Source organism: Callithrix jacchus, chromosome 13 (assembly GCF_049354715.1).
Source record: "Callithrix jacchus isolate 240 chromosome 13, calJac240_pri, whole genome shotgun sequence".
NCBI classification, from domain to species: Eukaryota; Metazoa; Chordata; class Mammalia; order Primates; family Cebidae; genus Callithrix; species Callithrix jacchus.
Window position 1 is genome coordinate 52,834,718 of NC_133514.1, and position 24,770 is coordinate 52,859,487.

Genomic DNA, 24,770 nt, shown 5'->3' on the forward strand with positions numbered 1-24,770 from the left:
AACACCTCCCCTAGGTCCACCTCCAACATTGAGCATCAGATCTCAATATGATGTTGTGGGGGTCAAAGATTCAAACTACAGCACTGGCATTCCATCCAGCACCTGTGTCCATCTGATAGACATAGCTGGATACTGGTGCTGGACAGATAATCTCACTGTCATGTGGGTTAACTCCCCAAGTTCCTTGTGTGGACCTCTTCCTAGTCTATAGGTGCTAGACTCTGGAGCAGTGCCCATGGTGGGGAAGCACAGCCCCTGGCCCCAGGTGTTTGCCCTCCAGCTGGCATCTGAGCAGGAGAGGAACCTGGGGTAGGAGGCCTGGTGACTTGGTTTGGAAGTCAGTCTGTCCCTGGCTTCTCTCTGGCACACGAATCTGACATATCAGACCCTCCTCTGGACACAGTGGACAGTTTTTCCATTTGCACTGTTGGCTTTATTCCCCTTTTTTGTGTGCAAAACGATAGGCTATCACTTCAGAGCTTGCCAGTGCAGGATGGGGCGGGTTTTCTTGAAGCACTTTATCTCTTTCTATAGTTGCCTCCCTGGCTCCCGCCCTTTGCCCCATACTTAGTGCCAAGCACCCCAGGAAGACCAACCCAGAGCTGCATGGAATGGGCCAACACCTTGACACTAGGGCTCTAAGAATGACTTTGTGCTTTGGAAGACAGCCACAGAATGGGAAAACCCAAATGTGACAGGTGACACTTGAGAAGCTGGCCCCACCGAGGCCTGTGCAGCTTCCCTCAAGGTGCTCGACTCCCCAGCTCAGCTCCTATTCTGAGGAAAGGGCACTGAGCAAGTGCTGCCGCAAGAAATGCCTGGCATGTTCTCCCAGGCACTCCTTCGTGCACTCGTGCATTCATCTGCTCGACACAAAACATCCTCTGCGTGTTTCCCTACAGCAGGTAGTCAAGGGACAGAGAGCGGGTGGGTGAGGAGGAAGGGGAATGTTGGGGGAATACTAAAAATTTTAGGATAGGGAAAAAATGCTCTCCCTCCCCTTACTCCCCTCCCTGAGAGCATTAGGACAAATACCATAACGCATGCAAGGCCTAAAACCTAGATGACAGGCTGATAGGTGCAGCAAAATGCATGGCACATGTACACCCATGTAACAAATCTGCACGTTCTGCACTTGTATCCCAGAACTTAAAGTAAAATTTAAAAATTCTTTTAAAAAGAATAGGAAAAAATGAACGCAGGCCACTTCCACAAACAGAGAAGCATCTAAAGAGCAGCACAACAGAAAGATACACCAATAAGAACACTATTACAACAACAAAAAGGAGGCAAATATCTAAACCTCCCTCAGTAGGGGATTGGTCGAGCGGACACAGCAAGCGTGCACCGTGCAGCTGAGAAATGAGCGAGTATCGTTCAGTGCCCAGTGGCAGGCACTGACTCCAAGGGGCATCAGGAAGCAAAAAGACAAGAGGGCACTGAAATCAGCCCATTCTTTTTTAACAAAAACCAACGTAGATTCAAGTCTATGCTTTCAAAGGCAATGAAAATTTCTGGAAGGATAAAAAAGAAAAAGTTCACAATCTTTAAAGAATTGAAAGAAAAAGAAACTGTTGATCTGGAAACCTATACCTGGAAAAAATATCTCTCAACAACGAAGGCAAAATAAAAACTTTGTCAGAGACATAAAAGCTGAAGAGTTCACCTCCGGCAGAGCTGCACTACAAAACCTGTTTAAGGAAATTCTTTAGGGAGAAGGAAGGTTATGCCAGGTGGAAGTCTAGTTGTAGTCAAAGAAGTGAAGAGCACCCAATATCGAAAAATAATCCTGATACTATTTATTAAAACTTTTTCCTGCAGAAACTCACACTCTGCCCTCTTTTTCTCTTCCTATATCCCAAGGTAAAATGGCTGATGCAGAACTTTAAGGAATTTCATAACAATATTAATATTAATATTATTGAATATTACAAATCTAACACTGATAGCTCATAGCAGTTACTCATTAAATGCAGGAGAAAGAATGGAAGGAAAAGGGGGGAGAGAGAGAAGGGAAAGAAGAAAGAAGAAAGAAAGAAAGAAAGAAAGAAAGAAGAAAGAAAGAAAGAAAGAAAGAAAGAAAGAAAGAAAGAAAGAAAGAAAGGGAAGAGGAAGATAGGAGGGAAGGAAAAGAGAGTGGGACAGAGGGAAGGAAGGAGGGAGGAAGAGAGGGAAGGAAGGAGGGAGGGAGGAAAGGAAGAAGAAGGAAGGAAGGAAGTGAGAGAGGGAGGGACTGAAGAAAGGGAGGGATTGAAGGAAGGGGAGGGAGGGAGAGAAGGAAGGGGAGGGTGGGAAAGGAGAGAGGGGAAGGAGGGAGGAAAGGAAGGGAGCGGAGGAAGGGAGGGGAGGAAAGGAGAGGAGGGAGTAAGGGAGGGAAATTTTTGTTTCTCGCCTACTGCAACATTTCCCTTTCCCTTGCATAAACCACTGCCTCGCTGCTCCAGTCTGAGGAGTGCTCATCCAGCCCTCATCTCCTGGGACCATGGGAGGAAATAACAATGAGGCTTCACATTCTGGCTTTCAAAGGCTGTAGCCTCCATTCTAAGGACTTACAGGATATTGAACCAACCACCCCCAAAAGGGAACACTTTGTTTAATAACTGCAAAACCAAGCAGCAAGTCTCTAAAGCCCACAGAAACCTTTCTACGCCCTGCACTGGGCTTACGCCCTGCGCTCAGCCTGCAGTGATGACAGGTCAGTGCATTCCTCCGGGGCTTCCTTGAAATTAAATCATGCTAAGCATATTTACATTCTGCCCCCAAATCTTACCGCAGACCAAAGAACCCTGATCTAGCCTGACTGTAACGAGCCCTCATTAATACCCTCCATCCTCAGGGGTGGCACAGGGTCCCAGGAATGACCACATTCTCCCAGCTGTGCCCTTCACTGCGCCGAGCCTGCACACTGTCCAGACAGCCCAACAATCTCATGACAAATTAGTCCAAACAATTCCCTAGTACTGTGTAAACAACAGCAAAAATATTATTCTGGCAGCATTTTTTCACTTGTTACCAGTCAACATGCTCTGCGGATGTTAGGCTTTATCTTCATGATGCAAAAAGCATCCAAGGCTGTAGTCAGCTCAAACAATTGTCCAAATGGACATAAAAAACAACCCTTGCCAGAACTTTTCACTCTTCAAGTTGCTGCGGAGACTAACAGATACAGATACAAAGTACTGATTTGATACAGATACTGTTACAAAGTCCAGCATCAGTACAGATTCCGATATAAAGACCAATGTCTAGCCAGATGCAGATACAGATACAAAGATGGTGTCTAGAGAGTCTTAAAGAATGATCTTTTGTCCCAGCTGGAGTGAGTCCTATCCCCAGTGGTGATGTGGGTCCCCCTCTGACATTTCTGAAAGCAGGTTATTGGGAGCCAGGTCATCATGGGTCTTGTACGTGCCTGCAGGAAGAAAGTGACCCTCAGCGGACAGAAAAGCCCATGGAGCTGCCTTCCTCAGGCCAAAATAAACAGGCTCTCTGTGGTCATTATCTTAATTAGATAATTTAATCAGTCTTGACATGCTTTCTATACACAGGCAAGAGCACGCCCAAACCGCTTCAGGGTCTGTGATATGGGAAAAGGTCTGATTTTTCCAGTGATTCCTAGATATAAAAATAAAGAAAAGGGGAGAAAGAACTGTATTAATTCTTTTCCCTTCATGGAGTATCACTGAATTTTTTCCAGAGGTCTAAAGAAGAAAACAACACCCTGAAACAATTTTTTCAAGGAAGTTATTCATTTTTCCTAATCTTCCTAAAACACCATGATTGCAGAAGACCCTCTGTCCCCAGCCGCCCCTGTGTGAAGGCTGGTCTCCGATTAACTAGTTCAGCCCCAGTCTGCACTTTCTAGGGGGAGGGAGCAGGTAGGGGAAAGAAGGGCAGAGAGAAGAGAGGGGAAGTGGGGAGGAGGGAGCACAAAGCCAGGATGCTCTGGTGTTTAGAAAAATGTAATTACTTTTAAAACAAAACGCAATTTTAAAAGTTTCTGCTTCTTTTCCAAAGCAACGTAATTCTCTCTTAGGCAAAGGGATTAGAGAAATGCAGGGTCCATGTTGAAATTATTTTCCAGGAAGACTTTGTTTTTGCTCATCCAAAATGTTCTTCTTTTTTTTTTTTTTTTTTTGAGACGGGGTTTCACTCTTGTTACCCAGGCTGGAGTGCAATGGCACAATCTCGGCTCACTGCAACCTCCACCTCCTGGGTTCAGGCAATTCTCCTGCCTCAGCCTCCTGAGTAGCTGGGATTACAGGCACGTGCCACCATGCCCAGCTAATTTTTTGTATTTTTAGTAGAGACGGAGTTTCACCATGTTGACCAGGATGGTCTCGATCTCTTGACCTCGTGATCCATCTGCCTCGGCCTCCCAAAGTGCTGGGATTACAGGCGTGAGCCATCGCACCCGGCCCCCAAAATATTCTTGTTACCTGGAGAGTGGGCTCTAGCTTTGGCTTCCCCAGAGGCAGTTTGGGGGCATTTTGTAGGCCTGGCTCCCTCTCCCCACAGGCTGCTCCCAGCTGCTACCCAAACCAGACATGCTGGTCATCAGTTTAACACTTCCTTCTTACTTTTAAAGCATGCGCAACTCAATTTTTTCTTTACCCAGGAAACCAGAGCTGTGGCTTCTCGTTTGCTTTCTTCCTACTATAAATTCTGAAGTCCCTGTTACAAAATAAAGTCACCCTACAAATCTGTATCAGTAATTCACCTCTAATTCCTTCCCTCAGGGCAGCTCCTAGCAAATGAATGGCACTTCCAGGGAACAGGTTGTCCTCTTATGAAAAGGCAGACCCCAAAGACATAGGTCTGGAAGAGAAAAAAGCAAGTCTCCTGTCTTTCTGTTCCTGGTTAAGAAGACCCACAGCCCTGCCCAGCAGGCACCGCAGCGTGCAGCCCTAACCAGGCTGACAACACCCCCCTCACGAGGACAGTTCCATGCAGGGATTAAACCACAGACTGTGGCGCTTGGCACCCAGTCTGTGGTGGGCTTCGTCCTGTGCTGGTCCTTGCTATTGCTATTGTGGGTTCCACATTCAGGTATTCTTCTCAACTCAGAAACATCCATGAAATCTCCTCCCATCTCATTTGCCTGCCAAAAGCTGACCCAAACAGAATTATGACAAAGAGAGTGATTTTCCTCTGTAAGACACTCTCTAGGATTTGGCTTAGAGATGTAAATTCAATATAGTGATATCTTCATCATTTTTAAAAATCTATTCTTTTCTTTTTTAATCACACTATAGCAGGATTTTGAGGTTCCATCAACCCATTTGGAAATGAGGAAATGGGGACAATGTGGCTGCATCCTTGCAAGCGGCTTTAACAAAGACAGCGAGGCTCCTACACGCAAGCGTCAGAAGCTCACTGTCCACTGAACTCTGCTGCTTTCCCAAGAAGTTTAGTATCTCGAGGGAAACATCTGGGGGCGCGTCTGGGGGAGGTGAAGACAGCATCCAGAAAGCCCAGCCCCACACTTCAAAGCCGACTTCCCAACTCTGAAACGAAGGAAGTTTCATTCTTTCCCACATGTCTCTGCCATGCTAAATATAAATCCATCTCAGTTTACATTACGCTGCCTCTAATTGAATCTCATTCTTCATTTGTTTAATTCAGAAACAATAAGCCATCCTGAGTGGCTCGCCGGGAAGCTTGCCACTGCAGCCAGCCTCAGTTCCCAGCAAGCCCCCCCAGGGGACGAAGGGACGAGGGGATGTGGCCGGCCCTGCCCACAAGGGCTCGCTGCACATCACAGGAGCACATCTGGGTTTAAAAGGCAAAGACATGGATAGAAATGCAAGGATGGTCCAGTTGTCAGAAACCCATCCACATAATTCCCACACTAAGGAGTCAAAGAGAAAGCCTAATACCCAGTAGGTACTGAAAGAGTTGAAGAGCATTAACCCTTTGTTTTTCCTTGACTTTAACCAAAACGTCCTAAGTAAAACAGGAGCCAGTGTACTTCCTCAGCATGACAAAATTCAACCCTCAGATCTAAAGCCAACATTAACTCACCATCAATGGTGGAATTTCAGAGACACTGCGTGAAAGGTCAGAAGCGAGATAAAGCTGTTGCTATTATACTGGAAAATATAAAAAGGGAAAGAAGGGGAGTACAGGAAAATTGTCGTTATTTGTAGATATGATTATATACCAGGAAACCCAGGAGAATCTTCTGAAAACAAATAGAATTTGGTAAGAACCCGGCTATAAATTCATATCTGAAAATGTCACTGACTCTCAGAAGTTAGTTTATAGTTCAGTGTAATTAGTTTTCTTTCATTCATTTGGCAAATACGAAGCACCTACTGTGTGCCAGGTGGCATTTCTGCATGCTTAAGGGATTCATAGATGGGGGAGGGACTGCTAGTTTTGTAGGAATAACAGAGAAGTCCTTTCCAAAGATCTGACCTTAGATGAAGTCCTGCCGAAGTGGGGCTCCCAGGCAGAAACAGAAGGACGTCAGGGCTGCTAGGTGGGCTTGGAAAACAGCCTGGGGGAAGGACAGGACTTCATCCAGAAATGAGGCCAGAGGTCACTGGTGATCCTTCAGGCTTGGGAAGCCACCAGGAAGGCTGAGGCTATTACTCTTGAGAGAGTGATCAGCAGAGGCAGCATGATCTGATGTTCCTTCATCAAAACGGAGCAGGATCCAGTGAGACACCACCTCACAGCATTAGGATGGCTACCATCCAAAAAGAAAATATCAAGGGTTGGTGAGGATGTGGAGAATTGTTTTTTATTGTACTTTAAGTTCTGGGATGCATATGCAGAATGTGAAGTTTGTTACATAGGTATACAAGTGTCATGGTGGTTTTCTGCACCCATCAACCCGTCATTTCCATCCATTAAGTATTTGTCCTAATGCTCTCCCTCCCCTTTCCCCCCACAGCAGGCCCCGGTGTGTGATGTTCCCCTCCCTGTGTCCATGTGTTCTTGTTGTGCAATTCTCACTTATGAGTGAGAACATGCAGTGTTCGATTTTCTGTTCCTTGTTGGTTTGCTGAGAATGATGGTTTCCAGCTTCATCCAAGTCCCTGCAAAGGACATAAACTCATTCTTTTTTTAATGGCTGCATAGCACTCTGTGGTGTATATGTGCCACATTTTCTTTGTCCAGTCTATTATTGATAGGCATTTGGGTGGCTTCCAAGTCTTTGCTATTGTAAATAGTGCAGCAATAAACATACATGTGTACATGTCTTTATAGTAGAATGATTTATAATCCTTTAGGTATATACCCAGTAATGGGATTGCTGGGTCAAATGGTATTTCTGGTTCTAGATCCTTGAGGAATCACCACACCGTCTTGGATATGGAGAAATTAAAACCCCTACAAACTGTTGGTGAGGATGAAAATGAAGCAGCTCTGTGGAAAATAATATGGAGGGTTCTCAAAGAGTGAAGCATACAATTATCAAAGGACCCAGCAATCCCAGCTCTGGGTATACCCTCAAAAGAATTAAAATCAGGGGCTTGAATAGGTATTTGCATATCCACGTTCTTATCAGGGTTATTTACGATAACCAAAAGGTAGAAGCAACCCAAGCATCCATGGACAGATGAACGGATCAACAAAGTGTGGTCCATCCATATGATGAAATACTCTCCAGCCTTTGAAGGAAGGAAGTTCTGACACCTGCTACAACATGGATGAACTTTGAAGACATTTGTACTAAGTGAAATAAGCCAGACTCAAAAGGGCAACACTGCATGATTCCACTTAGTTGATGTACTTTGGTCAGATTCCTGGAGACAATGTAAAATGGTGCTGCCAACCTAAGTAACAAGCAGAGAGAGGCTCTCAGAAAGAAAAGACACTAATTTGGGAACAGAGCATTGCAGTGGGAATACGTGTACCATAGTAAACTATGTGTATATTTAGGAAGGTAAAGAAAGATGAAGCTTTTTAACGAGAACAAATGAGAAAGATTATATAATTGTTTTGAAATAATTATCCCTGGCTATAAAGATTAATAAAACAGGTGACCCAGTCCAAGGTTGGACTGGCTGTTGCTGGGCCGATGTCCTTGCAGAAGTGTTCTTTGTGTAAGGGTGCCATGGCTTTTGTGCAAGACTGTGGTTTTTGCAAGCTTTTGTGATAGTTCTTGTCATCAGGCACACAGCATAAGAACTCTCCATTCATGGCCGTACCCAGCTCTATTTGTCAGGGTCTTTATAACATTCGTGACTCCATTTTGACTTGACAACTTTCACAGTGGTTACCAGGGGCTGGAAGAAGGAGGAATGGAAAGTGATTGTTTCATGAGTACAGAGTTTCAGTTTTGCAAGAAAAGAAGTTCTGGAGATTGGTTGCAAAACAATCTGAATATAATTAATACCACTGAACTGCATACTTAAAAGTAATTCATGTTAAATTTTATGGTTTGTGTGTTTCACCAAAATTAAGAGAGAGAAAGAGAATAGGCACAGCTTTGGGTTAAATCGCCTTTTTTTTTTTTAAATTGCATTTTAGGTTTTGGGGTACATGTGCAGAGCATGCATCACAGTTGCATAGGTACACACATGGCAGTGTGTTTTGTTTGCTTTCTCCCCTTCACCCACATTTGGCATTTTTCCCCAGGCTATCCCTCCCCACCTCCCCCTCCCACTGGCCCTCCCCTTTTCCCCCCAATAGACCCCAGTGTTTACTACAAATCGCCTTTATGAAAATATTGTTTAGGTACTATATGACCCAAGTGGCTTCAACTGACAATGGTTTTTAAAGCTCAAGCGTCTACACTGGGTAAACCAAGTTGGCAGCCCCTTCGAGAATGCAGCCGCAAAGGAGGACCTCCTTCTAGATATGTCATGCTCTACACAGGCCAACACTGAAAAATGATCTCTGCCCACAAGCCAGGCAGAAGAAACACCAGGCTGACAACCAAAAATATTGGGATGGCCGGTTAAGTCTTCGCGGGCCGGTTAAATCTTCACAGCAATCTCTGGAAAGATAGCAAAGGGGGTCTCATTTACAACTCAGAATTCTCTGGACCATTACTCCCATGGTGTGGCAGCAAACCCCATTCCTCCCCTCTCTTAAGACACCTAAATGTGTTCCGGCTGTGTCTCCTTCTTCTCCCTCATGGATCTGGAGGACATCACCTCAGACAGAGCCAAGACACTCTGAGCTGCTGCAATCTCCCTCCGCCAACAAGACGGAAGAACTGAGCAGGCAGAGACAGACTTCTCCCTCCTCTGCAGGAACTACGCAGCTGTGCGCACTCAGGTGCTCTCCCCTGTAGAAGACACTGTTGGTTATGCCATTTTATTTTCCTAAGGTGATCGGAGTTTGGGAGACTGCAAGCAAATGTTTCAGAGCTCCCACAGGCTGACTATGAGCAAGCTTATTGATTGCTGCTGTAGACGGGATGTTTATGTTCCCCCCAAAATTCATATCCTGAAACCGAATCCCCAGTGTGAGGGTATTTGGAGATGGGGCCTTTGGAAGGTGATTGGGTAGTAAGGGCAGAGCCTCATGAATGAGATTAGAGTCCTTAAAACTTCTACCATGTGAGGACACAGCAGGAGGGTGGTGCTCTGTGAACCAAAAAGCAGGCTCTCAGCAGACACCGAATCTGCCTGACCTGGGACATCCCAGGCTCCAGAACTGTGGTTCAGAAGCCCCACCTCCCCATCCCAGCCTATGGCATTTTGTTATAGCAGTCAGAAACAACCAAGACAACTAGCATCCTCTGCAATGACAGAGGAACAGCCTCAGGGCCATTTCATTCATAGAGGACACTGCGAAACCTTTAAAGCTACCCCACGGGGCCCTGTGCTGAGCCTGATGCCGGACAGAGCCCTGCTGATGCCCACTCCCTATTGACCCCTCAGTCTGAGAGCTGCCTTCCCTCCCTAGGGCAGCCAGTGCCCAGCACCCCCTTATGGTGAGACAAGTGCTTGGAAAACTGGATTTCATCATCCGACTATAGAAGTGGTCGGTCCGTCCAGAATCACGAGACAAAATCAAGTAACACAAAACTAGCTCTGCTAGTCTATCAGAACTAGGACAGGACTTCTTTTAATTTAACTTATAGTATTGTAAGTTCTGGCACACAAGTGTAGGTTTGTTATAGAGGTAAATGTATGTCATGGGGGCTTGTTGTACAGATCATTTCCTCAACCAGGAATTAGGCCTAGTACCCATTAGTTATTTCTCCTGATCCTATCCCTCGTCCCCTGCTCCTCCCTCCATAGGTCCTAGTGTGTGCTGTTCCCATCTTTGCATCCATGTGTTCTCATCATTTAGCTCCCACTTATAAGTGAGAACACGTGGTATTTGGTTTTCTGTTCCTCCATCGGTTTGCTAAAGATAATGGCTTTCAGCTGCATCCATGTCCCTGCAAAGGACATGATTTTGTTCTTTTGTATGACTGCATAGTATTCCATGGTGTATTTGTACCACATTTTCTTTATCTAGTCTATCATTGATGGGCATTCATGTGTTTGCAATTGTGAACAGTGCTGCAATGAACGTATGTATTCATGTGTCTTTATGATAGAATGATTGCTATTCCTTTGGGTATATACCCAGCAATGGGATTGCTAGGTTGAATGGTAGTTCTGTTTTTAGCTCTTTGAGGAATCTCCATACTGCTTTCCACAATGGTTGAACTAATTTACACTCCCACCAAATATGTATAAGCATTCCTTTTCCTCTGTAACCTCTGTTATTTTTCAACCTTTTAATCATAGCCATTCTGACTGATGTGAGATCATATCTCACTGTGGTTTGATTTGCATTTCTCTAATTATCAGTGATGTCGAGCTTTTTGTAATATGCTTGTTGACCATACTTATGTCTTCTCTTGAAAAGTGTCTATTCAAGTCCTTTGCCCACTTTTTAATGGGGTTGTTTGGTTTTTTCTTATAAATTTGTTTAAGTACCTTATAGATGCTGGATATTAGACCTTTGTCAGACACATAGTTTGCAACTATTCTCTCCCATTCTGTTGGTTGTTTGTTCACTTGGTTGATAATTTCCTTTGCTGTGCAGAAACTCTTCAGTTTAATTAGATCTCATTTGTCAATTTTTGCATGTGTTGAAATTGCTTTTAGTGTCTCCATCGTGAAATATTTGCCCAAGGAAAGGATTGTAAGCTGTCCTTAAGGTGCTATGAATCACTCCAGTGTGTGAGCTTTTGGCTCCATGATTGCAATGTTTAACTGATCAATTGATCGGAGGACATAAGCTGGGCTGTGCCCTTAACTAAAGGTGGAAGCTCAGGTGAGACCCAATCCCTTCCAGGGCCACCACCTCTGAGGTCACTGCTGGTTCAGATCATTGCAACATCTTCCAACTCAAAGCCAAGCCCAGAGTTTCTATGACTCTGTGTTTTCCATCTGATGTGGTTTTTGAAAATACAACTAATCCTTAAAGAACATCTCTTGTTTCAAACCACAGCTCAAGGCTATTTTCCAGCAAGGAGAACAAGCCCTGCTCTGAACTTCCTCCTCCCTCTTTCATCTTAATGACCAGTTAACTTAATTCACCACCCAACTGAGCACTGGTGAAAGAACAGAAGAAACTGAAAGTCCTCAGAGAAAGATCTGCCTTATAGAACTGTCCATGTCAACCACCTTCCCTCCCCTTTTCAGTGGTGCTGAGCCACAAGCTGTGTGCTGTCTTTTCCTGGACAGGACAGGCTCAGGCCTCACTGCTCCCCTACGAATGTTCTTGCCCATTCTAGCTCGGGACTTCTCAATTCTATGAAGTGGGGAGTAGCTGCTTCCAGAAAAAGGAGGAAGTAAAGCAGTATTGGCTGACGGCCGGGGAACAGCTGAAAATGATCACTCTGAATCTTCACATTTCTCTGTCTTCGGATATTTGCTCTAAAAAAACACATTTCCCCCATAAAGTGATTCCACGCCATTTCTCACAGCACATATGATGATTAATCAGACAACAATTCTCAATGTAAAGTTTGCCTTTTCCACAGTCACAGGAAGTGACTTTTTCAAATGTTCTATTTATATGCAGTGTAGCTTATGAAAGAGTTCAGGAAATGCCACCCCAAAATATGCCCCTCTGATAGCATATTGAAATCACTCTTGGTGATTTCTTCAAACCAAGCGTTCTTGGGGAACAGCAAATCTGGAAAGGGGTTTCTCTGAGCTCCTCGTATGTACCCAAAGACAGATCTTCCAAAGAAACTCAGATGTCATGAGCCCCTCCCCAGGAACCTCATCCACCAAGGAAGAGGGAACTCGAAGCACAGCAGAGGAAACTGGAGGCTCATGCCACCCAGACAGACTTCGTTACAGACAAAAGGTTAAAGTCATTTGCCCTCCGCTAAGCTGTCTCATTCCCCTTCCCTGACCCCTGTGAAGAGAATATATAAGCTTCTAGATCTCACTGGGTGTGGGATATCCACTCTTAGCAATGCTCCTGTGCATGTGAGAAATTCATATTGCTCTCCTCCTGTTAATCTGCCTGCACTTAGTTTCTTTCAAAAACTCAATTATTGAACTCTCAGAGGGTAGAGGGAACATTTTCCCTCCCCTACACTTACAAACCCAAAGCATTGTCCAAAGTTCTCAGCAGCCTAGTTGAAGCCACACCCAATCCTGCTGCACCAGCCAGTCTGAGCATTCTGCAGTCTCTTCATCAAGTGCCATGAGAGATGAGTGAGCCCCAGAAGGTGGCAGGAGGTGTGGGGTTTAGTGCCACTGAGAACTCAAAGACCTCCACCCGCACAGCCCACCAATGCTGTCATCCAAAATGAGTGCTGTATGATGGTGTGGCTTCCATTTACTAAGCAACTGACACTTGCACTGCATTGTATGAGCCCCTTCACAGCAGTGCATTTTAACCTCACAACAATTCTGTGATGTGGATCCTTCTGTTTTTCAGATAATCTCTGAATGATGCACATAGGATACTGGTTGTGGCCCTATAGTGTGCCAGGCATCCCACCTGGATACCTGAATTATGTGACTTCTGAGATCCAGGCATCTCTGTCCCCTAGTACAGGCTGACAGAGTGGGCCCATCTAAGCCTGAGTTGCACAAGAAACAAGAGAAAACTCATCCTAAAGAAAGAATGAACCAAGGTGAACGTCTACGGCTAAAATAAATGGGTCAGACTCACAAGGGATGACTATGTGCACTGAGGACACTGCTAAGGGCCTGCCACGTCTCCAGCCCCTGGGTCAGGCCCTGCTGACACACACTTGGGGAGGAAACAAACAACTGTGGAGCTGCTCTCCTAAGATGTCCCTGGGCCACAAGCACAACCACCGTGTGTCAGTGGACTGGCCCTGCGGGGAAGCTTGCCCACAGTTCCCTGATAGCCGCAGATGGGGTGTGACAGCGACATCAGCACATCCATGGCCCTGAGCAGTAGGCACTGTCAGGCACCGATGGCCTGTCCATCAATGGGTGGATGACATGGAAGAGAAAAGGTTCAGAATTCATTCAAAGACTTCAAGGCCAAGGGCCTGAGCCATCTCTTTGAAATGCCCAAATGCTTTTCTGAGCATTTCCTTGTGCTTGCTTCATTCGACTGAGGCAAGATGGCTGGACAGTGGGCTGCAGCAGATGCAAGACACCAGCCTCGAAGGCATTCAGTGTCACCTGCCTCCAGGGACAGGTTCTTAGAGTCCTCCCTGTTCACCCAAGGAGTCTTTCCATGGCCCTTGTGGGCAAGTTGCCCAATAACTTGATTTTTTTTTCTACTTACATTTTACTGTCACTCCCAGCAAAACTCAGTCCAGTTCTCCAGTGACACACCTGGTCACAGTGGCACCCAAGCTTCCCTAAGCCTCAATGGTGGTGCTTCTCTGTTAGGCTCAGCCTACTAGGTAAGCTTTGGGTTTCACCAAAATTACTCATTCATTTCTTTTTGCAGTAGCTTCAGGGGTGGGGACAAGCAGTTTTGGGTTACATGGATTAACTGTATACTGGTGAGGTCTGCACCTATCACCTGAGTAGTATTGTATGCAACGTATAGTTTTTCAACCCTCATCCCACTCTCCTCTCCCCAATTCTGGGGCTACAGTGTCCATTGTCCCACTCTGGTTGTCTTTATGTTTGCATAACTTAGCTCCCATTTGTAAGTGAGGACATGTAGTATTCAGTTTTCCATTCCTGAGTTACTTCACTTAGAATAATGGCCTCCAGTTCCACCCACGTTGCTGCAAAAGACATCATTCCATTCTGTTTTATTGCAAATCTCTTTAGACAATGCCTTTCAAATTTCTCTTCAACATACAGCTTTGTTTATGATTATAAAGATAACACATTCAAACAACACAGAAAAGAAGAAAAAGGAAAGTCGAGATCACCTGAAGTCCCCTTTGCTCATCATGAAATGTACAAATTGTGCAACGCCATACCAGTATTTCTGGTCTCTACCACATTGATGTGCCCGAGGGGCAGGTGTGATTTGGCCCCAGCTCTGCCAGCCCATCTCTGTAGAGTGGACACATATGGGCTGCTTGTCGATGAAAGACCAGGCAGCCGCGAGGGACCACAGGGACCTCACCTCAGTGGCTGTGCTGCTGTCTACATTTTGACTTAGAACTGAGGCTTGTGCCTGCAAACCTTCTTTGGGCACACAGACTAAACAAGTAGCAAAGGGATGGTGTTATTGTTGTGTGACCTTGACCGGCCTGACTCCTGGGGCCTGCTTCCTCCCCTGTTTCCCATCCTCCCCTCATATCTACCTCTGCCTGGCCATGACTGACCTTTGACCACGATCACCCAGCTCCTGACAAACTTTCACTGAGACGGAATTGGCTTAGTATCTCCTAAACCAAAGGGACTTCGCAGAAACAACAGAGTAGCAATGCTAAGCAGCGGTAGCCCAGGCGGGGAAGGTCAGGGACTTGAATCCCAGGGCAAACAGACCTGGCAGGAAATCACCCCTGCTGAGGACCAGCAGGCTCAGGCTCAGGAGCCCGGTCAGCATAGCGATGGGGTCCCAGGAGCATTCAAATGAAGCAAGGCTTTAGTGTGGCCTGTGGATTCTGTGTACTCTCCTAGAGAGTATGCTTTTACACACATGACTTCAACCACAATTCCCACAGAGCTGGCGCTGGATGAATGGAAGGCAGGGTAAGTGGGCTAGCTGAAGGGAGAGGCATCCTGAAGCTTGGGAGGAGGTAGAGTCACCACTGGTGATATGGAGAGAGGTCTGACCCTGCTGCCACTGCTGCGTGCTGTGGCCCTCTCTGAGTGAATGAGAAGACTGTGGAGCTCCTGGATTAAAAAGCACGTAGTCATGGAGAAGACCTACATGGGACACACCCAGCCATGATCTTCTGGAATGGGATCACTTCTCAGGAGAGAGCCCTGTTGCTTCTATGATTTTGTGAGCAGGAGATGAGCAGGGGCAGTGGGGGCGTCAGGGGCTACAGGAGTTCAAGGGGGCGGTGAGTGTGGAGTCGCACAGGCACTGCGTTTCCTGAGAAAGGCAGAAAAACCTGGAAAAGGCTAATGATTCTTCTCACCTTCCACATCGATTCCTTGTGAAATGCTGTCAGTTCCCCCTCCTAGTATAGTGCAAATCCCTCTCCACAGCCATCCCCTCTGCCCAGGCCACCATCTCCTCACCTGGGTTAAAGAGTAGCCTCCTCCCTGGCCTCTGACCTCCAGCCTTGTCGCTCTCCAATCCGTTCTCCCTGTTCCAGCCACAATCATGTTCTTATTTATTTATATATTAATCTGATGCCATATACTCTGTGAAATACCACCAAAGTGGCTTCCCTTTGCACTCGGGAAGATGTGTAGACCCTTGCAGCTTGGCCTACAAAGCCCCACCACCTCTCCCCTCCCTCCTCCTCCTCCTCCACCTCCACCCTCGCTCTGCCCTGACTTGCCAGCCATGCTCCTGCCCTGCACCATGTTCCCAGCTCCTCCTAGCAGACATCCATCCCTCACCTCTAGGCCTCACACCAACTGCTCCTGTTCCCTTCTCCCAGACTATCTGTGATGTCAACTTGGTTGAGTGTCAACTTGGTTGAGTGTCAACTTGGTTGGATTGAAGGATGCAAAGTATCAATCCTGGGTGTGTCTCTGAGGGCTGCCAAAGGAGATTAACATTTGAGTCAGTGGTCTGGAAAAGGCAGACCCACACTCAGTCTGGGTGGACATCATCTTATCAGCTGCCAGTGCAGGCAGAAAAATGTGAAAAGGGCAGACTGCCTAGCCTTTCTTTCCAGCCTACATCTTTCTCCCTGCTGGATGCTTCCTGCCCTCAAACATCGGACTCCAAGTTCAGTTTTGGGACTCGGACTGGCTTCCTGGCTTCTCAGCTTGCCGATGGCCTATTATGGACCTTGTGATTGTGTGAGTTAACACAACTTGCTAAACTCCCATCTGTATCCTATTGGTTCTGTCCCTCTAGAGAGCCCTAACACACCACCTTTCTCACCTTTCACCTTGCCTATTCTTGAAGGAGCTGAAAAGTCACTGACTGTTGCATTCCTTCCTGATCTCACCAGACTGGGTCATTTTCATCAAAGGGAGAGGTTCTTCACCCTGGCTGCACAGGAGGTTTCCGGGAGAGTTTCAGTACCAATGGCCAGGCCCCATTCTCACCCAGAACAACTAAATCAGATTTCCTGGGGGTGGGTAGGCTGGCAGACCAGGTGAGTCTAATAGGGAGCCACATTTGCAAACTACTGACCACAAGGTCAGTTATGGTATGCTCTGCTCCCCCAGCATCCATCCTGTGCTTTCCACATCAGGGCACTTATTGTGAAATGACAGTGATTAGCAGTGTCATCATAGTTATCATTGCTATCATGGTCATCCTGACATGCTATTCTTTTTTGCTTTTTTTTTTGAGAGACAGGATCTAGCCCTGTCACCCAGGCTGGAGTGCAGACATGCGAGCATAGCTCACTGGAGACTCAAGCTCTTGGGCTCATGCGCTCCCACCTCAGCCTCCTGAGTAGCTGGGACTATGCCTGGTTAGTTTTATTTTAATTTTATTTTTTGTAGAAATGGGGTCTTGCTATTACCCAGGTTGTTCTCTAACTCCTGGCTTCAAGCAATCCTCGCACCTTGGCCTCCCAAAGGGCTGGGATTACAGCGTGAGCCACCGTGCCCGGCCCCTTGGACTTTATTCTAATATCCAAACTTCTGCTTCTGTTTCCACGTTTAAAATTTGGAGATGAAACCTATCTTTTCTGTCAAGCTCCTTTCCAAAGGGTGTTTAATTTAATTTATAAAGGTATAACACCTGTTTGCTGCTTGGCCAATTAAGACACCAGGTGCTACATCTCCAGTCCCTTCTGTTGTTTTGACTCAGGAAACCAAGCCAACGAGTGAGACCACATGTTGGAATTGAGCTTACTGGAGGTTTTTAAACTCCAATTGCAGGTGCCAAAGCATATCTGCACAGAAAGGCTCTCTTAGCCATGGTTTGGACAAAGAACCATTTTGGTCATTGTTTATTATGAAGAGCTTGCAGAGATTCTTGTGGATTACTCAACAGTGCCTGTGAAGCTGACCTCTGTTGATGGCTGAGTGATACTAGTGTCATTGTTTTTAGAGCACAGCTAATCACACTGGCTAGAATCACTGCGACCAGTTAATCAGAAGGAAGAGGCGATAACGACATCTTTATGATATACAGTGATGTGATAAGATGCAGGCGTAATGAGAACCCTTTTCTTCTGGAAAAGATTAAAGACATAAAATCCTGGCTAGGGAAAAAAAGACTCTTTGTCCTGCTGAAACAAAGTGACCAGATGTCTTGATTTAGACAGAACAGGGCCTGATGTTTTAGGACCGGTCCCCCATCTGTGAGGCTTTTTTTGGTTATTTTCCTCTGTTTCCTGGGTTTATGAGGCACCACTTAAAATAATCTGAACTTTCCTTGGAGCTGGCCTTCCTCCCCTGGAAAGCAGTGGTCCCACGCAGAGAAAGGAGCAGTGGGGCTCAGGACACACTGGTCCTTCCCAAGCATGAAGAGGCGGCCTGGGAGCGTACACTGAGAGGCTTTCCCAGCCCCCATTGGATCATAGGGGTAGCACTGACCACTTGCTGAGAGTAAGTGGGACCCAGCCCTAGCCCACAGGCAGGGACTGTCAAACAGTTCTGATTTTCCTTCTACGAGGACCCACCAAGTGAACACCATGAACCATGTCATAGCGATCAGAAGAAAATTCAAAACTTTAGGACAGCTATCCAGGAAGACAGGTGTTGGTACTTTTTCCACTGCTATGTAGAGGAAAGAGTTATGTTGGGTGTCTTTTCCCTTCTAAATTGAGAAGCCTTGGTGGGAGGGGGGTCAAGCTTAGCCGGAGTTGGATGAGTGTGAACCTGCCTCTAACCAGCCACATGGCCTGAAGCAAAGTAATTTCCCTCTGAACTTGGAGGACTGGCTGAAAAGCTGGCCCTAAATTCCTGACAACCATGACAACATCCACTGTGGTTGACACTGGGTCTCCTGACCCTGCACAGAGCCCAGCACACAGTAGGACTGCAATCAAAATTGTGGAATGAAACCCTGAATGCCTCCAGGAACAAAACCACCTCTTAAGGTCCCATTTAGCCCTCAATTTTGTGATCCTTGCCAGATTCTTTTCTAATCATTCAGCCTGCAGAATTTTCACTAAACACAACTCTCAGTGACTTTGCTCAGGGGGCAATGAATCCACGAGACCTGCCTAAATGCTCAAACCTCTGTAGGGACTCCCATAGGAAACTAAGAAAAAGTAAGGCAAAGAGGGAGACAAATGAACAGCCTCTAATTTCTAAGCTCCAGGTGGCTGTGGCATGCTCTAGATTTGAAAATATGATCTGAAACTCACTAATGTCAGTTATCAGCTTCTTGCCTTTAGACAAGTTGCTTGAAATCTGAGATTCTATTTAAACCCATCTGTAAGGTTGGATGATGATGCATTGATCACATAAACACATACACACACACACACACACACACACACGAGTTGTTTTGATGATTAAATGAGAAAATATTTGTGAAAGAATTTTACAGCAAAAAGTGCAATCATGTGCCAGGCTTTGCTATTTTCTAAGCCCGCATTATTGCTAGGACCAGTCTAAGTGGAGGGTTGCAAAAGGCATTGACTGCTGCCGCTTTAAAATCCAGCGAGATGAGCATCTTCAGAGCATGCCCCTCAGTGCTGCCACTGTAGTATTTTTGAACATCAAACAAATCTTCTGGAATAACATTTGATGTTTTTAGTATACACAAGTGAAGAACATGTGAATTCACTTTCACTGCATATATACACCAGAGGAACATCCTGGGGAAGGAATGTGAGGTTTGGTAGAACCCCAAGGTTTTCCAAAAAATACAATAATTCAAGGAAAAGGAAAACTAATATTTAATGAGTACATGATATTGGCCAGATACTTTACACACATTATCTCACCTAATCATCACAATAATCCCATAAGACATGGACAGCATTTATAGACAAGGCAACTGAAGTTCACATTGGTGGAGTTTCTGCACAAAGTCACAGAGAGGGCCAAACTAGGACTTGAACCCAAGTCTCACAGAAGCTAATGCCTCTGAATTCTCTGCTCAGCGCTGAATGGGTTCCCAACTCTCTGGGTGTAAAATGTTACCTTCCCTTGGAAAATATGAACTCTCCCCTCGTGCTTCCTGGATCTTAAAAGATCTGGACATTGATATGTTTTCTCAGTCCCTGCTGGGAATGATCCATAAAATGGCCTCACTTTTAGAATTAATGCCAATGACCACCGCATTAATACTGAGGCAGAAATGCACTTCCAAGTGCAGTTGCTTGCTTGTGTAGTAAATATTTATGTGTCTTGGGCACTTGACCACATCTCAGCCGCACCATGAAATACCGTATTTGGGAGCTGTATACTGGAGCAGAAGATGTTTGATAAACAGTGTGGAAATCACCATGTAATTCACTAGGACTTCCCAGCTTCACTGGAAGCATCTGGTGAATTCTCCCACTCCATTCCCAAGAGGGCACTAGCTCACTGCCTTCCCATGAGAGAGAGAGAGCACTCAGTCTCTTCTCCAGTCTTCCAGAGTTTTTCAGCAAAATGGACTCCACTCACCTGTCAGGGAAGCTTGATAGGGCCCTTGGTGAGAGAGGGCCCTTGGTGAGAGAGAGCCTGGCAGAGCCTTCCATCAGGCCTAATGATGTGCTGGCCAGCACACAGGGAATGAGAGGCACCAAAGGGAACGGCCTCCTGCTATCTGTTCCAGCTCATCACACCACAGCTCCACAGCCAGGGCTGGACACACAATCTGTGCACAAGGCATTGAGGGGAGGAAAGTGAATGGACACTCCATGTGGCTGTGTCCATCCCTCCCCAGTGGGATTTTCCATCACCCTCTACAGACAAAGACAAGCATGAGCTTGTTGGTGGACACAGCTTCAGTTGATGATGCGTGCCAGGACCACAGTGCATGTTATGCTTGATTGACCACCTGATGCTGTCGTATCCTCTCTGCTGCCTGACACACACGCAAGTCTCAGAGATGCTTGATTACAAGAACTCACTATTAATCAGGCCAAAGATGGGTTTCCAATCTCATAGGTGAGAAAACCCTCAGAAGGGAAAGTTTTCTTAAGTTGACATTTCACCATTTTGCTTTGCAGAAAACACATTTGCATTTAATAGCATTTTATAGCTTATAAGGTACTTTTATTTTAATTAGCCTCATGTACCATTATCACAACTCCTAAGTTAGTAGTTTTTGTTATTCTCACCTAAAAGATGTGAAAACTGGCTCTAAGAGAGGTTAAGATATTTGTCAGTATTTGTCCATTGTGGTGCTAAGGTTGGAACTTAAACACAAATCTTCTGGCCAAAAAGTCTGCAATTTTTCTACACCACCTCTAGATTTTTGTTGTCATTTTGCTCATTTTGTAGCCATTGGCTTCTTGTAGATAGGAATTACATCTTCTTTCTACTTGTTACAGAGCCCAGTATTAACACAAAATGCAAAACACAATGTTTTCATATTGAGGTGGTAGTGAAGACTTGCAAAATAATTGATTAGATGAAATTAAATAACATTAAAGACAATCATGTTATTTCTGCTATTACCCTCCCGTAATCTGTCCACATCATTGTAATCATCATGAGAACATATTTTCCTTGTTTATGTTCTGAGTGTACCTGTGTCATTTTTATTGGCTACACAATACTTTATTATATTAATGAACCGTACTTTCAACCCATTTCTCCATTTGGCCCTTTCAAGTTATTTTTCCATTTTTTTCTTAAAATAGGGTTGTAGTGTATCTTATTCAGGAAGCCCAAGGCTCAGGAAGTTCACCCCTGAGTGCCTTTTGGCACTCACAGGCACTGCGGCATGGATGTGGAATATGTGCGGAAGCTTCGGGCTTCGCTGGTACAGATGGGAACAGCTCTGCATGCTGACGGCTGGGCTTACTGCTTTGTACCAAGAGAGTTCCCAAAGTTGAAGCCACCCTTGCTTGATGCGCGGAGAGTCAACCTATGCGAGCTAGGCTCTCTGCGGTGATTTCTCTCATGGACAGCTTGATGCCTATGGCTGCAGTATCAGAAGATTATAAAGAAAAGCCTTTGGGTTTGGAGTCAGACAGCCTGGGATCTGAATCACAGCTCGGCCACTTACCAGCTGTGTGGTCTTGCCTGAGTCAGCCAACTGACCTCATCCTCAGTTTCGCATCCATAAAAGGGGAATCGTAGGATGGTGCAGGGACTGGAAATAAGGAGAAGAAATGCATGCAGCCATCCTAGACCCCTCTTAGAAGTGATTAAAAACAAGTATTTAATGGTTTAATGATCTCATCAATTCTGCCAATATTTACTTAAGGCTTGTCATCTACCAGGCGTTGTTTCAAGAGTTTGGGACACCTGGGTCCCTGTCCGCATGGTCTGGGACCTTTAGTAAAGCAGAACACAGCAGTAGGTTTTTATCACCAATTTCCACTTGTGTCTGCTGCAAGCCCAATAATACCAGGTAGAATCCTCAAAGTGCTGGCAATTGTCTCCGAGGATTGCCTTAAGAACATTGCTATTGTTTAGTATTTGTGGCAAAAGGGAACCAGCAAAGTACTCAAGAGATGTACTGGGGCTGGGAGCCTGGGGAGCTGGCCTATAGCCTTGGGTTTCCATTAACAGGCTATGGGATCTAGGATTCTTATTGGCATTTTCCCTGCCAATAAGTTGAACCAGTGTCATTGCTGAGGGAGTCCCAGTAAACGAGCCTCTCTCTTCCCCATGAATAAATTGGGAATTAGAGTAAGAAGTGAGAGATGAGGCCAGGCGTGGTGGCTCAGGCCTACAATCCCAGCACTTTGGGAGGCGGAGGCGGGTGGATCACGAGATTAAGAGATCGAGACCATGCTGGCCAACATGGTGAAACCCCGTCTCTACTAAAAACACAAAAATTAGCTGGGCATGGTGGGGCACGCCTGTAGTCCCAGCTACTCAGGAGGCTGAGGCAGGAGAATTTATTGAACCCAAGAGGCAGAGGTTGTGGTGAGTTGAGATCGTGCCATTGCACTCCAGCCTGGGTAACAAGAGCGAAACTCCATCTCAAAAAAAAAGAAGTGAGAGATGAGAACCCAAATTATCAACTCATCACTGATAAGAGCTTGAGAGGTGGTGAGGGCTGAGCCAGATAGCAGACGGGCCCCCATGGATCCCACAGCCAGGCACTCCTGCCTGGGGAGGCAGGGTAGAGTTGGGGAGAGAATAAGGGGGAGTGAGAGAGAACTCCCTGCAAGCCGCTCATGCAGAAGAGTGGAGCTCGCCAAGCATGCTCAGCCACCACCCCAAATGCATCCATCCAGCCATTCTCTCCAGCTTCTCCAGAGAGGAAAGAAAGGGGTGGTAACATGAGGCCAAGTGTGTGCCAAAAGAAAATCTTCGAAAGCAGGAAGAGCCAATGCGTTTGCCTCTCTAAAATCTAATCAGATGCTGTACTATTCAGTTGACGGATCAAGTCACGGTGAGGTAGAACAGTGGAGAAGTTCCATGGATCTGAACTGCTGCTTTGTAATAACAGCCAGGGAACCAGGACAAAGTCCCAAGGACAACCAGAGGCCTGATTTTTCAAGAATTCTGAAGATACAGAGAGAAACTGGTTGATGCTTTGAATCCCTTCCATGAAGTCCAAACAAGCCCTGGAAAAGCATTTTTCAACTTACTACTTGTAATCCATTCATGGGTTGTGAAATTATAATCAACTTTTTACAAATAAGTGTAGTTGTCTATATTGGAGTACACGGCTATACAGGCACTGTTTCATGAAACACCGGGCTCAGTATTATTTACATGGGGATTGGGATGTGTGCACGTGTACCGGCTCAAGATGCTACATGTACCTGTTACTGGGACTTACGATTTTAAAATTAAAAGGTGCTGCCCTTGCAGAGAAGTATTACAGTCCGAAGGAGTCTGCTTTTGGCATGAACGGCACATGCTGAAGTTGGTTCATTCAACACCAGTTTGTTCCAGCCTATTCAGCCCGGCCTCCTGTCCCACAGAGGTGGGAATCTGAACACTGCCTTTCCCCCTTGCCTCTGCTGCCAAGCAGGTGAAATGCGCAAAACTAAAATGTCAGATGCTGAAGTGAGGAGCAACAGGCCGAAGCCACTGGTGGGGATCTAGGCTTCTGGCCAGTGCTCGCTGGAGACCCTGTCCTCTGCAAGGCTGCTTCTGGCATCCAGTCCTGAGCCTCAGGGGCCGCATGGGGATGGCAGTGGTAGTAGTGTCCTGAGGATGTCCGTCCCCCGCCCTAGCTAAGCTCAGATTCTGGCTGTGCTTTTCCTGTTGTTCCAGCCTCTGTCGCCTCCAGGCCTGGCTCCTGCCCTCCTGGAGAGTAAGCGAGTGTGGCGCACAGCCGGTTCTGTCTGTCTGGCTCTGTGCCCCATGTGGTGTCCTGCCAGGCCTGGCCCTCACACCTAGGGCTCTCTGTTTTCCTCTTCGCCATAGGACTCCCTTTAGTGGCAGGCAGCCCCCGGCTGTCACAGGATTTTTTTCCCTGCAGCCCCTCAGGAACTGCTGCTTTTCTCTCCTGTTTTATCAAAACCAATTGTTCCTGTGGCTCCACCAACCATTCAGGACCCTATTTCAGCAACAGCTACCCTAATAAACTGCTAACATTATCCTAAGTTAAATGGCTCAGAAAAACAGCCAAGAACTGCTTGTTCTTACTTATAAGTGGGAGCTAAACAACATGTACACATGGACATACACAGAGGAGTAATAGACATTGAGGGATGAAATACTAGCTACGGGGTACAATGAACACTATGTGGATGCTGAGTGCACTAAAAGCCCAGACTATACCACCAGACAGTACATGCTTGTTTTTTCTTTGAGACAGTCTCACTGTCGCCCAGGCTAGAGTGCAGAGGCAGGATCTCGACTCACTGCAACCTCTGCTTCCCGGGTTAAAGCAATTCTCCTGCCTCAGCCTCCCCAGTAGCTGGAATTACAGGTGTCCACCACCATGCCTGACTAATTTTTGTATATTTAGTAGAGACAGGGTTTCACCATGTTGGTCAGGCTGGTCTCGAACTCCTGATCTCAGGCAATCTGCCTGCCTCTGCCTCCCAAAGTGCTGGGATTATAGTCGTGAGCCATTTAACACAGCTGCACTTGTACCCCTAAATCCATAAAAATAAAAATAAAAATTTTAAAAGCAGAGGGTAAGCAAAAGTTTGTATAAAAAAGATGCAAAACAAATGAATATTTTTTAGAAAAATTAAATTTAAAAGTATATCAAAAAATAAAATAAACTGTTTAAGGAATGTGCCAACAGTTTGATGCTTCACCCTTTTCAGTGGAGCCCAT